The 10831-nt window shown below is 38.0% G+C and overlaps 1 long non-coding RNA gene across 1 annotated transcript in view; it reads right to left on the bottom strand.

The window, feature by feature from the left end:
- Nucleotides 1-1963: 1963 nt before the first annotated feature.
- Nucleotides 1964-10831, bottom strand: part of LOC135268306 (uncharacterized) — a 245388-nt gene continuing 236520 nt past the window's right edge. Inside the window, exon 3 of the long non-coding RNA XR_010336563.1 lies at nucleotides 1964-4094. This is a non-coding gene — a long non-coding RNA (uncharacterized LOC135268306). The remainder of the gene's footprint in view (nucleotides 4095-10831) is intronic.

The raw sequence follows: 10831 nt of genomic DNA, 5'->3' as shown, positions 1-10831 counted from the left end.
GGGAGGTGACAGGAAAGATTTATTAAAGGAGGACTGTTTATTTTCTGGCCAATTTCTAATCTAAATCTAAATTCCTAAGAAAAAAAGACAAGTCTTCCATAGAAATGCTACTTAGCAGACATCAATTTCTGCTGTCATTTCCAGAAAAGCACAATGATAATGATTTAGTGTGGGACTCTAACATCAGACTTTTGGGTTGAGATCTCTGCTCTGTCATGCACTAGCATGACACGGAGGGCAAATTATTCAGCTGTTTTATCTCTACATTCTCATGTGTAGAATTAGAATGGGAATAATATACAGTTATTAAGATTCAATAAGTTAATACACATAAAGTGCCCAGAACATAGTAAATGCTCAATAAGTACTTACTACTTCCAGATATGTTACACATTTTAAAAAACATTTTTTTTATAAAAATTAATCTGCTCTGCTGTTAGAAAATAAGAGATGCTTAAGGTGAAATGAAAGAAAGAAAAGTAAAGAAAGAAAATTCTATTAGTTTACAAGTTGTGAAAAAAATGATATTTTATATCTGACTTAGAATTGAAATGGAAGACCTCAAGAAGAGAAGACTCAGTCAAGCCAGAAGAAAAAATTGACCATGAAACTTGAACTATTGTTAGCAGAGGTCACCATGTGAAAGCAGGAGTCTGCAAGCATTGTTGAACAATCTTTTTGGAGGACAGCCCAGGGACATGGGTCAAAACTATGCAACTTTCATTCTCTATTACTCAGTGAACGCTTCTTGGGAATAGAAGAGCTAAAAAATTAGTCAAAAGGGGAATAAACTCTACCATGTTTATAAAAATGACTATTTCAATATTATGCATAATCTTGAAAAACTACAAAATTACCTATCTCATAGGGAAATATCTAGTTGATGAAAATATTGTATCATTATTAAAAGTCTACATATAAAAATTAGCAACATGGAAAACAAAGGATTGGAAAGTGTATGGAGCTTATTACTGCATCTTTATGGAAATACATTCATAAATATTTAATGAAATTATATGATAAAAGGCAATAAGGGAGCTGAGAAAAAAAAATTTGGGTTTTGTGAGTATAACTTCTTTGTACTGTTCTACATTGATACTAAAATAATAAATACAAAATTGAAACATAAACACATATCTAAAGTATAATGCTAAAATCAGTCAAGTAACTCATGTTGTAACAAACCAATAGCTTAAATAACTGTTCAATTTCATCAATTAGTAGAGGATTTATTTTAGCTTTCTGCTGGTATTGATACTGTTACTAAAGCAGTGTTCACTTTACATGTGTAATAGGAAACCTATGTGTCATGACTTAGCAAGTTTGAAGTGAAGAAACATCTTATTCATTTTTTTCCCATTTAAAAAATAAATTTAAAATAGTTCATCGTTCAGAATTATGATTTTAAAAAAAATAGGTGGCACAGTGAAAACCAACATTTACCGAAAACATATTACGTGATATGTAGTGTTTTTAGAAGCATATGATTTCTCCTTTCAAACACTACAAGAAAATTACGATTGATAATACCAGAGTAAATAAAAAATCAAATGTCATTGTGGTCAGGCACCATGTTTCCCTTGAGGAGTTTCATGAACCACAAATATAGACTGAAAGAATGTGTGTCAAAGAAGTAGACCATGAGTTCCCTTACTGCTGACTTCAGCTCAGAAACATGACCCCACAAAGCCCACTGGAGATGAACAAGTTGCACCCAAGGATTGAACCCGCCACCCACGGTGGAAACCAGTGAAAGACCACAGGAGACCAGGTGACTCCTCCTCCACCCAGGATCAAGAAGATCACAAGGACAGACACCACCTTGGGAAGAAGTAAGAATTGAAAGGAAGAAACCATTATAATAAGGACTTGAATTTGGAATTCCTGGAATATTTACCTCAAAGAGAAATCTCATATCAAAATGGACTGTTTAAATCAGAGGAGGCAAAGAAACCATTGGCTAACATTATTTTTCTTTTTCCTTGCTATCCAGAGGGGTAAGGTAGAGATGGGGAGAAGAGAGCTTGAGTTTAAGGAACATTATATAGAATGTAGAAAAAGAAGATAACTTTGTTTATCTAAGCAGTATACGAATACCTTTCTATATTTTGGGCTCTCTGAAAGAAGAAATCACATTTTATTCTTCTACTTATCCCCCTTTAAAAATTAGTTATACAAGAAATGGCACTGAATAAATAAATCACAAGACTTGAAGGGCTGAGAGAGGTTTTCTAATTCATCATCTTTATTTCAGGTAGATCTACATAATTCAGCACAGAAACCTTTTTTCTGAGGAGCTGGAGTATTTATTGTGGGTTTGTTCTTGGCCTGTGCAGTATGCAGGCGGAACAGTCACTCTCCACCAGCCCTACCTTTCCTTTCCTGTCCTTTCTTCCTTTCATTACAACTTTCAGACTATTTTTCTTCACTTGCTGATTGTTAATAACTTTCTGCCCTTCCTCTCCCCACCTCTCATATCAGCTTACTTTTCAAACTAAGAAAACACCAGTCTTGTTGAACCATCTATAACAAACACTAGAGCAGAATAACAAAGGGATTTCTTAAGGAAAAACTTGAGAAGAGGTTAAATTATTACTATCTTGATTAGGTGGGTTGTTCAAAAGAACTTTATTTTTTTTCTCCAACGAGAAATTCCTCCAGATAACCTGTGGAGTATTTGAGTCCTCTGAGTCCTCCTGAGGCACTAACACACTCAATTATTTATATTGATCATATTATAAAACACACCATACATGCAATTCGTTAGCTTGACTAAGTTTTGTTTTGCTTTTGTTTTTTTTTTGTTTTATTTGTTGTTTTCCTGTTTCCTTTTTTTTTTTTTTTTTAAGGAAACCTTCTCTAGTTGTATCTACTTTAGGGACATTTATTTGGAATAAAATAAAAGTGACTTGTAATTATAGTTTAATGCCTCAAAATGGAAAAATGTGCCAAATTGCTTAACCAAATACGTATTTGGTTGGGATTCCAGAATTACTCCTGAGTCAAGGCCCTGGAAAGTCTAAACCACTGCTTATCTTTAATTTATGGTTCTCTGCTAATGGCAGCACAGAACTGATTGTTCATAAGGTTAAAATTTTGGCTTAGGAAGGTTGTGCATCGCAGAATAGACATTAAGACAAACTTCTATTGCATTCTTTTTCTTAGTTATGGCATCTGTTTCCCTCAGTTTAAGACTCCCTCATGGAGGTATATCCAATCCTGATTAACAGAGCTGTGCATAAAATGGCCTAACATAAAGGCAGTGTTCAATGAGCTCTTCCTGAGATTCCTGAGATCTTTCATTTCCTTCTTTCTGATTTTTTGGCCTCATCAAATATTGTTTGTGGTATCTCATCAGAAATGATCTGCTACACTTCAGCATTCTAACATGCACAGTTTAAAAAAAATGCATGTTATCTCCAAGTTTAGAGTAAGAGTAAGATGGAGAACTGTGCTTTTCTCCAGTGTTTGCAAATTTTCAAACCTTTGGCATTGTAAGTTGAGATCCTTACAAAATGGAGTTTTCCCTGACATGTCTGGATATGCATGTACCTGAACCAACTGAACTCAGTCTTTCACGGAAGCAGAAGATGACCAAGGTGACTATGCGGGCAGTGAGGGCCCGGTGGCTTCATTCCTAAAGTTCAACACAGTACTCCTCCAGCTGTGCAGCTTGGTTGATGTGTCAACAGGATCCTGGCAAGAAACAGATGGCACACTCAAATTGGGTGCTTTGAAGAGAGATAGTAGGGGGATAATTTATTAAGGTGAAGGTAAAGGGAGGAAGCTACAAGTACTTTGAGGCTAGTGAAAGCATGACTGGGAGGAGGGATTGGTGGTACCCTAGGCCAGAAGGGGCAAAAGGAGGAAGTAGTTACCAGAACCTAGAGACAAATAATGGGCATGGAAAGAGGAATGTGGAGACAACTGTTGGCAAGAGCCTGGCTTCCAGTGGGGATGTAGCTGGCCTAAAGTAGTTGGACACAGCCAACCCAGAATGAACTTGTCCTTGATCTCCAAAACTGGGATCACAGAATAAGGGAGGCTGTTGATGCAGGTCAGACTCTTGAGAAATAACAGGGTGAATTCTGGATCTGAAAGTGCAAATAGAAGAGATACAAAAACCAGTGAGAATGATCCCTGAACTCCAAGGTCATGGCTGCTACTAATTCATAGGTACCTCTTTGTGAACTAGAAAATAAAATGTCCTTTTTGAGTGACACAGACCCATTAGTGCACAGGATTTTGTACTACTGAACTCTGATTAATCTGAGCCAATTGAAGTAATTCTATTCCCCTTGCCAGAGTTATTGTTTTGGTGATGGGTGCAGACCCTAGTCCAAACCAATCAGCACCCTGACTATCCCCTGGTAAAAGCCAGTGATTCAAGGGCAGGAATGTGTCTGACATTAGCCTGATGGGAGTGAAGTTCAGAACATTTGATCCATGATTGTTCAAGAAGTTCTTTCTTCCTTCCCCAAATGAATGAGGGAGCTTGTGATCCTGAGAGATTCTAGCATTTACTATAACAGATACCAGACTAAGAATGAGCCCAGTGTATAAAGGGCAACAAAATGAAGAAATCCTCTACAGCTCTTTTTATACAGACACATACACTTTTTGTATTCTGAGACTTTGCTGAAGTTGCTTTTCAGCTTAAGGAGACTTTGGGCTTAGACGATGGAGTTTTCTAAATATACAGTCAGGTCATCTGCAAACAGAGACAATTTGACTTCCTCTCTTCCTATTTGAATATCCTTTATTTCTTTCTCTTGCCTGATTGCCCTGGCAAATTTCCAGTATTATGCTGAATAGTAGTGGTGAGAGGGGGCATCCTTGTCTTGTGCTGGTTTTCAAAGGGAATGCTTCCAGCTTTTGCCCATTCAGTACGATATTGGCTGTGGGTTTTTCATAAATAGCTCTTATTATTTTGAGATATGTTCCGTCAGTACTTAGTTTATTGTAAGTTTTTAGTATGAAGGGGTGTTGAATTTTATCAAAGGTCTTTTCTGCATCTATTCAGATAATCATGTGGTTTCTGTCATTGGTTCTGTTTATGTGATGGATTATGTTTATTGATTTGCATATGTTGAACCAGCCTTCCATCCAGGGATAAAGCCAACTTGATCGTGGTGGATAAGCTTTTTGATGTGCTGCTAGATTCAGTTTGCCAGTATTTTATTGAGGATTTTTGCCTTGATGTTCATCAGTGATATTGGTCTGAAATTTTTTGTTGTTGTGTCTCTGCCAGGTTTTGGTATGCCAGGTTTTGGTATCACGATGATGCTGCCCTCATAAAATGAGTTAGGGAGGAGTCCCTCTTTTTCTATTGTTTGAAATAGTTCAAGAAGGAATGGTACCAGCTCCTTTTTGTCCATTCCACAGCTCTTACATCATGAGTATCCAAGTTAAATTATACATGAAGTCTGCCCTGTCTCTATATTTTTCAATCACATTAGTCAATACATTTCCTTTAGTTTCTAAGTCAGTCAGAGTTGAATTTTCTGTTGCTTGCCAACAGGGATTTGTAGTTCTTATTGACCTTTCCATTGTGGACAACTTAAAGCTTTTTAGCTTCTTCATTATTCGAACCATATAGGACCAGGAAAATTCTTTTAAATTGATTCAACCCAAACTACATTTTCAACTAAAACCAGATTGATTTCAATCATTTCTGTATGTCTATCTTTATTGATGTTCACTTAGAAGTACCTGCAAAATTATTTAACACACTTCAGGTCATGGTTTCTTTCTGACACTTTCCTTAGCTTAATTGCAATAAAAGTATATTTTATCATCTACTCAAACAATTGTATTTGCATTTGTCAAAAATGTTCCCTCTGAATGGACATCTGCCCAAGATATACATTTCATACCCACAGTTGGATTTTCTTTTGGTAATTGACATATTTTGTATTTAACTTCCTTGCTCACAAATATGCAGGTCTAACTTAACCTTAGAGAAATTGCTGTAAGAAGAAATTAAGAAATGCAAACTAAAGTTTACTAACTCAGGAATTTGGTTAGGTTTAACTATCAGGAACTAGAGTTCAAAAGTAGACTAAAGTGTGGCTGCCCTAATCTCTGTAGTGATCAGAGCTTGTCTGAGCTCTTCTTTGTATATTTAGTTTATTTCAAGCTGACGAATAGAGATTTTTATATATTTAAGGTGTGCAACATTTTATGTATTTAAGGTGTGCAACATAAAACAGTCTTTTAACCAGCTTCCCCATAGGAAGCTAATCTTGACCTCTTGAAAAATCTGCATTTGTCCTACCCCTAAGAAGTTGATGGTCACTCTCCTGATTGGGAAGGGAATGCCACATAATAAAGCCTCAATAGACTTTTGTATGGTTTCTTGCTTCAGAGAATTTTGTTCAGGCCCCTCAACAAGAAAGACAAAGTCCTCAGTGTCTTGTTTGGTTTCCAATCTGGTTTCCTCCCTTTCTCTTCCATGCTTTTAACTTTAACTTAACCAGCATCTCCACTACACAATTCTGTTTTCTAGCTGTGTCTTTGCTCCATCTCTCCACCTGAAACATCTTCTCAGGCTCCCCTCCACAAGCTTCCCAGGCTTAACTGACCAACTCCTACTCTTGCTTGCCCCAGTTGGCACCTTCTCCAGGGCTTCTCTTTTCACACTCTGGCAGCTGTGCTTCCTTTGTGGTCTCGTGTTAGTTCTGTCCCTGCAATTCTATTCTCAGTGTTTCTTAATGTGTGGACTCACCCACTAGACTGAGCTCCATAAGCAGAGACAATGTCTTACTTCTCTTTTTATGCCCACTGACCATGGAAAGGGAGTCCTATACTTAATTCCACATACAAATGAATATTTTTATCTCTTTATCCAGGTAGGAACTCTCTCAAAAAATTAGATTTCATATAACAAAACATATAGTTGAGTCAATTGAGAAAACAATTAGTTTGCATTCAAGTTAGACATTGAATTGAAACTCCTTTTGATCTGTGAGTGGTGAAGATAAATTTAAATTCAAATAAAATTTTAAGTTAACAAAACTGTAAGTGATATTTTGTTTTTCTAGATATCATCCTAAGTATTTTTCCAATAGCTTTCTAATCAGTTTCCAAATACTTTCAGCGACTGATGGGATGATACCTTCAAAAAACAGCAACAAAGACAAAAACGAAAACAACTATTGCAGAGCATTCTTTGCAAATCCGTCATCCATATTGTGTAATACGTATAGAGTTTCAGTTTTACAATATAAAAACAATTCTGGAGATGAATGGCAGTGGCGCTTGTACAACATTATGAATGTATTTTATTCCATTGAACTGTACATTTAAAAGTGATTCCGATGGTAAATTTTATGATATGTAGTTACCACAAAAAACTGGGGAAAAATGTGTCAAACAAAAATTGCGGGTGAAAAAATATTAATTCTAAATTTCTGAAGGGCTTTATTCCACCTGCTTGGCTCTCATTTATAACACCCAGATATTTCAAGGAAAGTTAGAAAGTAGAATTAAAAGGTAGTCTGAGCCGGGAGCGGTGGCTCACGCCTGTAATCACAGCACTTTGGGAGGCTGAGGCAGGTGGATCACCTGAGGTCAAGAGATCAAGACCATCCTGGTCAACATGGTGAAACTCCGTCTCTACTAAAAATACAAAAATTAGCTGGGCATGGTGGCGCATGCCTATAGTCCCAGCTACTCGGGAGGCTGAGGCAGGAGAACTGCTTGAACCCAGGAGGCCGAAGTTGCAGTGAGCCGAGATAGCGCCGTTGCACTCCAGCTTGGGTAGCAAGAGCGAAACTCTGTCTCAAAAAAAAAAAAAAAGGTAGTCTGGTTCTTCTTAGGATAGAGCCTTTCTAGTTGAAGTCTTCTAGGAAACTCTATCTTCCTTTTTGAAATCATGAAGTGATTTCAAAATCTACCTTACTTGTCCAAGGATTGTGAACCAGTAAGGAGGGAGACTTCTTATCACCACAGATGGTAAGGGATGGTGAAGCAGGCTGGCATGGGAGCAAGTGTCCACTGAGGGGCCTGGTAAGCCAGTGACCACAGTAAGGAGTCAAAGCAATGCAGAGGACAGCCACAGCTGATCAGCTAGTCAAGAGAGATATGCCCAGGTGGGCTACTGACTGTGCAAGCAGGGTGGGGCTCCCTTCCTGGACCATGAAGGGGACCTTTAACTGACCATAGAGGGCTATGAGTACATTAAGAGCTCAGTATCTGACTGAGAGAAAGTAGTGTAACAGTATTAATAGCTGTTACAGGGAATATTTTAGGAGTAAAGACAGTCAACTCTATTTTTAAAATAAATAATTGGATACTGGGGCAAAGAGAGGCAGCCCAGCTCTGCCCTGGCAGAGACCAGCTTGAGAGTCAATAGGAGAACACTGAAGGTTGGACTATGGATGCAAAAGAATGCAGGGACTAGGAACTAGGATGGCCTGTGCTCACCATCAGTCACAGGATTCAGGGCAGAGATATTGAAGAGTAACCACCATCACATTACTCTCTGCCCACGTTCTTACCACATGGGTACTCAGGATCACTAAAGAAAGCCTGCATATAATTGCCTAGAATGCCACTTTGATCCTTTTCAGTTAATTATCCTTTTATTTCAAAAACCTCATATTGAAAGTATTAGAAACTTAAGTGCTGCCTCTACCATATCTCAGTTTCTCTATAAGTGTGGATGTAATTCTAGGTCCTCTATTATATTTCATATTGTTATATTTATCTTTCTATTTGTCACCACCATTATTTTATGGCTGCGGCTCTAGAATAAGTCTTTTCTCTGGTAGAACAAGTGATCCCCACCTTGTTCTCCCACACCAACTTCCTAGATCATCTGAAATGCATTTCTGTTTTTTTCTTTTCTTTTTTTTTTGAGATGGAGTCTTGCTGTTATCACCCAGGCTGGAGTGCAGTGGCTCAAGTTGGACTAACTGCTACAACCTCTGCCTCCAGGGTTCCAGCAATTCTGCCTCAGCTTCCTGAGTAGCTGAGATTACAGGAGCCCACCACCACACCCAGCTAATTTTTGTATTTTTAGTAGAAATGGGATTGTACCACGTTGGCCAGGCTAGTCTCGAACTCCTGACCTCAGGTGATCCTCCCACCTCGGCCTCCCAAAGTGCAGGGATTACAAGCATGAGCCACCATGCCTGCCTGAAATGCCTTTCTTTATGTACTTGAATTCTTACAAATCTTGATCTCACTGCTGGTTTTCGGCCTCCAAAGCAGCTTCAGGCATAATCAACAGTAGCCCTGGAAGTTGCTTAAACGTGAAAAGGAAGGAATGTGCACCTTCCAGAAAAACAAGGAGAGATAAAGAGTGAGAGAGAGAAATGAGAAATGGAAGGAGAATTGGTATGATTTGGATTTGTGTCTCCACCCAAATCTCCTGTCGAATTGTAATCCCCAATATTGTATCTGGGTCCTGGTGAGAATGATTGGACTATGGGGATGGAATCTTCATGAATGGTTTGGCACCATCTTCTTGGTGATGTTCTTGTAATAGTGAGTGAGTTATCCTGAGATTTGTCTGTTTAAAAGTGTGTAGCACCTCCCCCATCTCTTTCTTCCTCCTGCTCCCACCACTTAAGACACTTGCTCTGGCTTTGCCTTCTACCATAAGTAAAAGCTCCCCAGAAGCAGATGCTGCCATGCATCCTGTTCAGCCTGTGAAACCATCAGCCAATTAAACCTCTTTTTTAAAAAAATAAAAATAAATTACCTAGTCTCTGGTGTTTCTTTATAGCAATCCAAGAGTGGACTAATACAAAAAAATCTACATAAAATACATGCTGTTAATAAAGATTTAAATGCAGTCAAAGCAGACAAATGAGAAGTAATTGCAAAAAATAAAAAGATATAAGAAGATATATGAATTGGATTGTGGTTCTCCAAACAGCTATGTTGAAGTCCTAATTCTCAGTATCTCACTCAGAAGGGTCTTATTTGGAAATAGAGTCATGCAGATATAATCAGCTTTCGTACGGCAGTAGGGTGGGCCTTTAATCCAATATAACTCGTGTCCTTATAAGGAAGGGGAAGATAGACACCTGAGGGAGAAGGCCATGTGGTGATGGAGGCAGAGACTAAAGTGCTGCAGCTTCAAGCCAAGGAGTGCCAAGGATTGCTGTGAACCACCAGAAGCAAAAAGGACGAAAAGGATTCTCTCCTACAGATTCTATAGAGAGAGAGTATGTACCTGCTGACACCTTGATTTTGAACTTTTAGACTCCAGACCTGTGAGATAATAAATTTCCATTGTTTTAAGCCACCCACTTTGTGGTACTTTGTTACACAGGCTTAGGAAACTAATACAGAAAAAATGTCACACCAAACTCATAAACTGACACACCATTGATTGCAAGATGCCCTGTTATTTTATGTACCTTGAAGAGATTTTTAAAAGCTGCCAATTCAATTATGGCACATTGTCGGTTGTAAGATGCAAACTAATTTAAAGATGTTAAAAAACAGTATCTTAGAATCTATAAAATATGGTAGTTGATTTCTATCAGCTCAGTTAGACAGTAATATTTAGGTGAGAGTTAATCTGATGCATCATCTAAGATGTCGGGTATCTTGAAAGTAGTCCCTACTTGGTATCTAAACAGACTTCAACCCAAACTGGACATCTCAGATAAGTAAGATATGTAAAATGATGCCAAAGAGGCATAATCCGTTTTAAGGTAAATATGGGATGGATCACGTGGTGTTAATCTTTACTTCTGGGGAATATCAAGCCTGGGAAAAAAATAAACATTGAATGAGCTGCTTCTTCCTCTTTCATCATTTCTGTGTTATTTGTTACCACTATCATAATCACGGCTTTCATTTCGCATCCTCT

Source organism: Aotus nancymaae, unplaced genomic scaffold (assembly GCF_030222135.1).
Source record: "Aotus nancymaae isolate 86718 unplaced genomic scaffold, 86718_ANA_hifiasm-v0.15.2.pri h1tg000040l, whole genome shotgun sequence".
In the NCBI taxonomy this organism is placed as follows: Eukaryota; Metazoa; Chordata; class Mammalia; order Primates; family Aotidae; genus Aotus; species Aotus nancymaae.
This window is presented reverse-complemented; position numbering and strand designations above follow the sequence as displayed.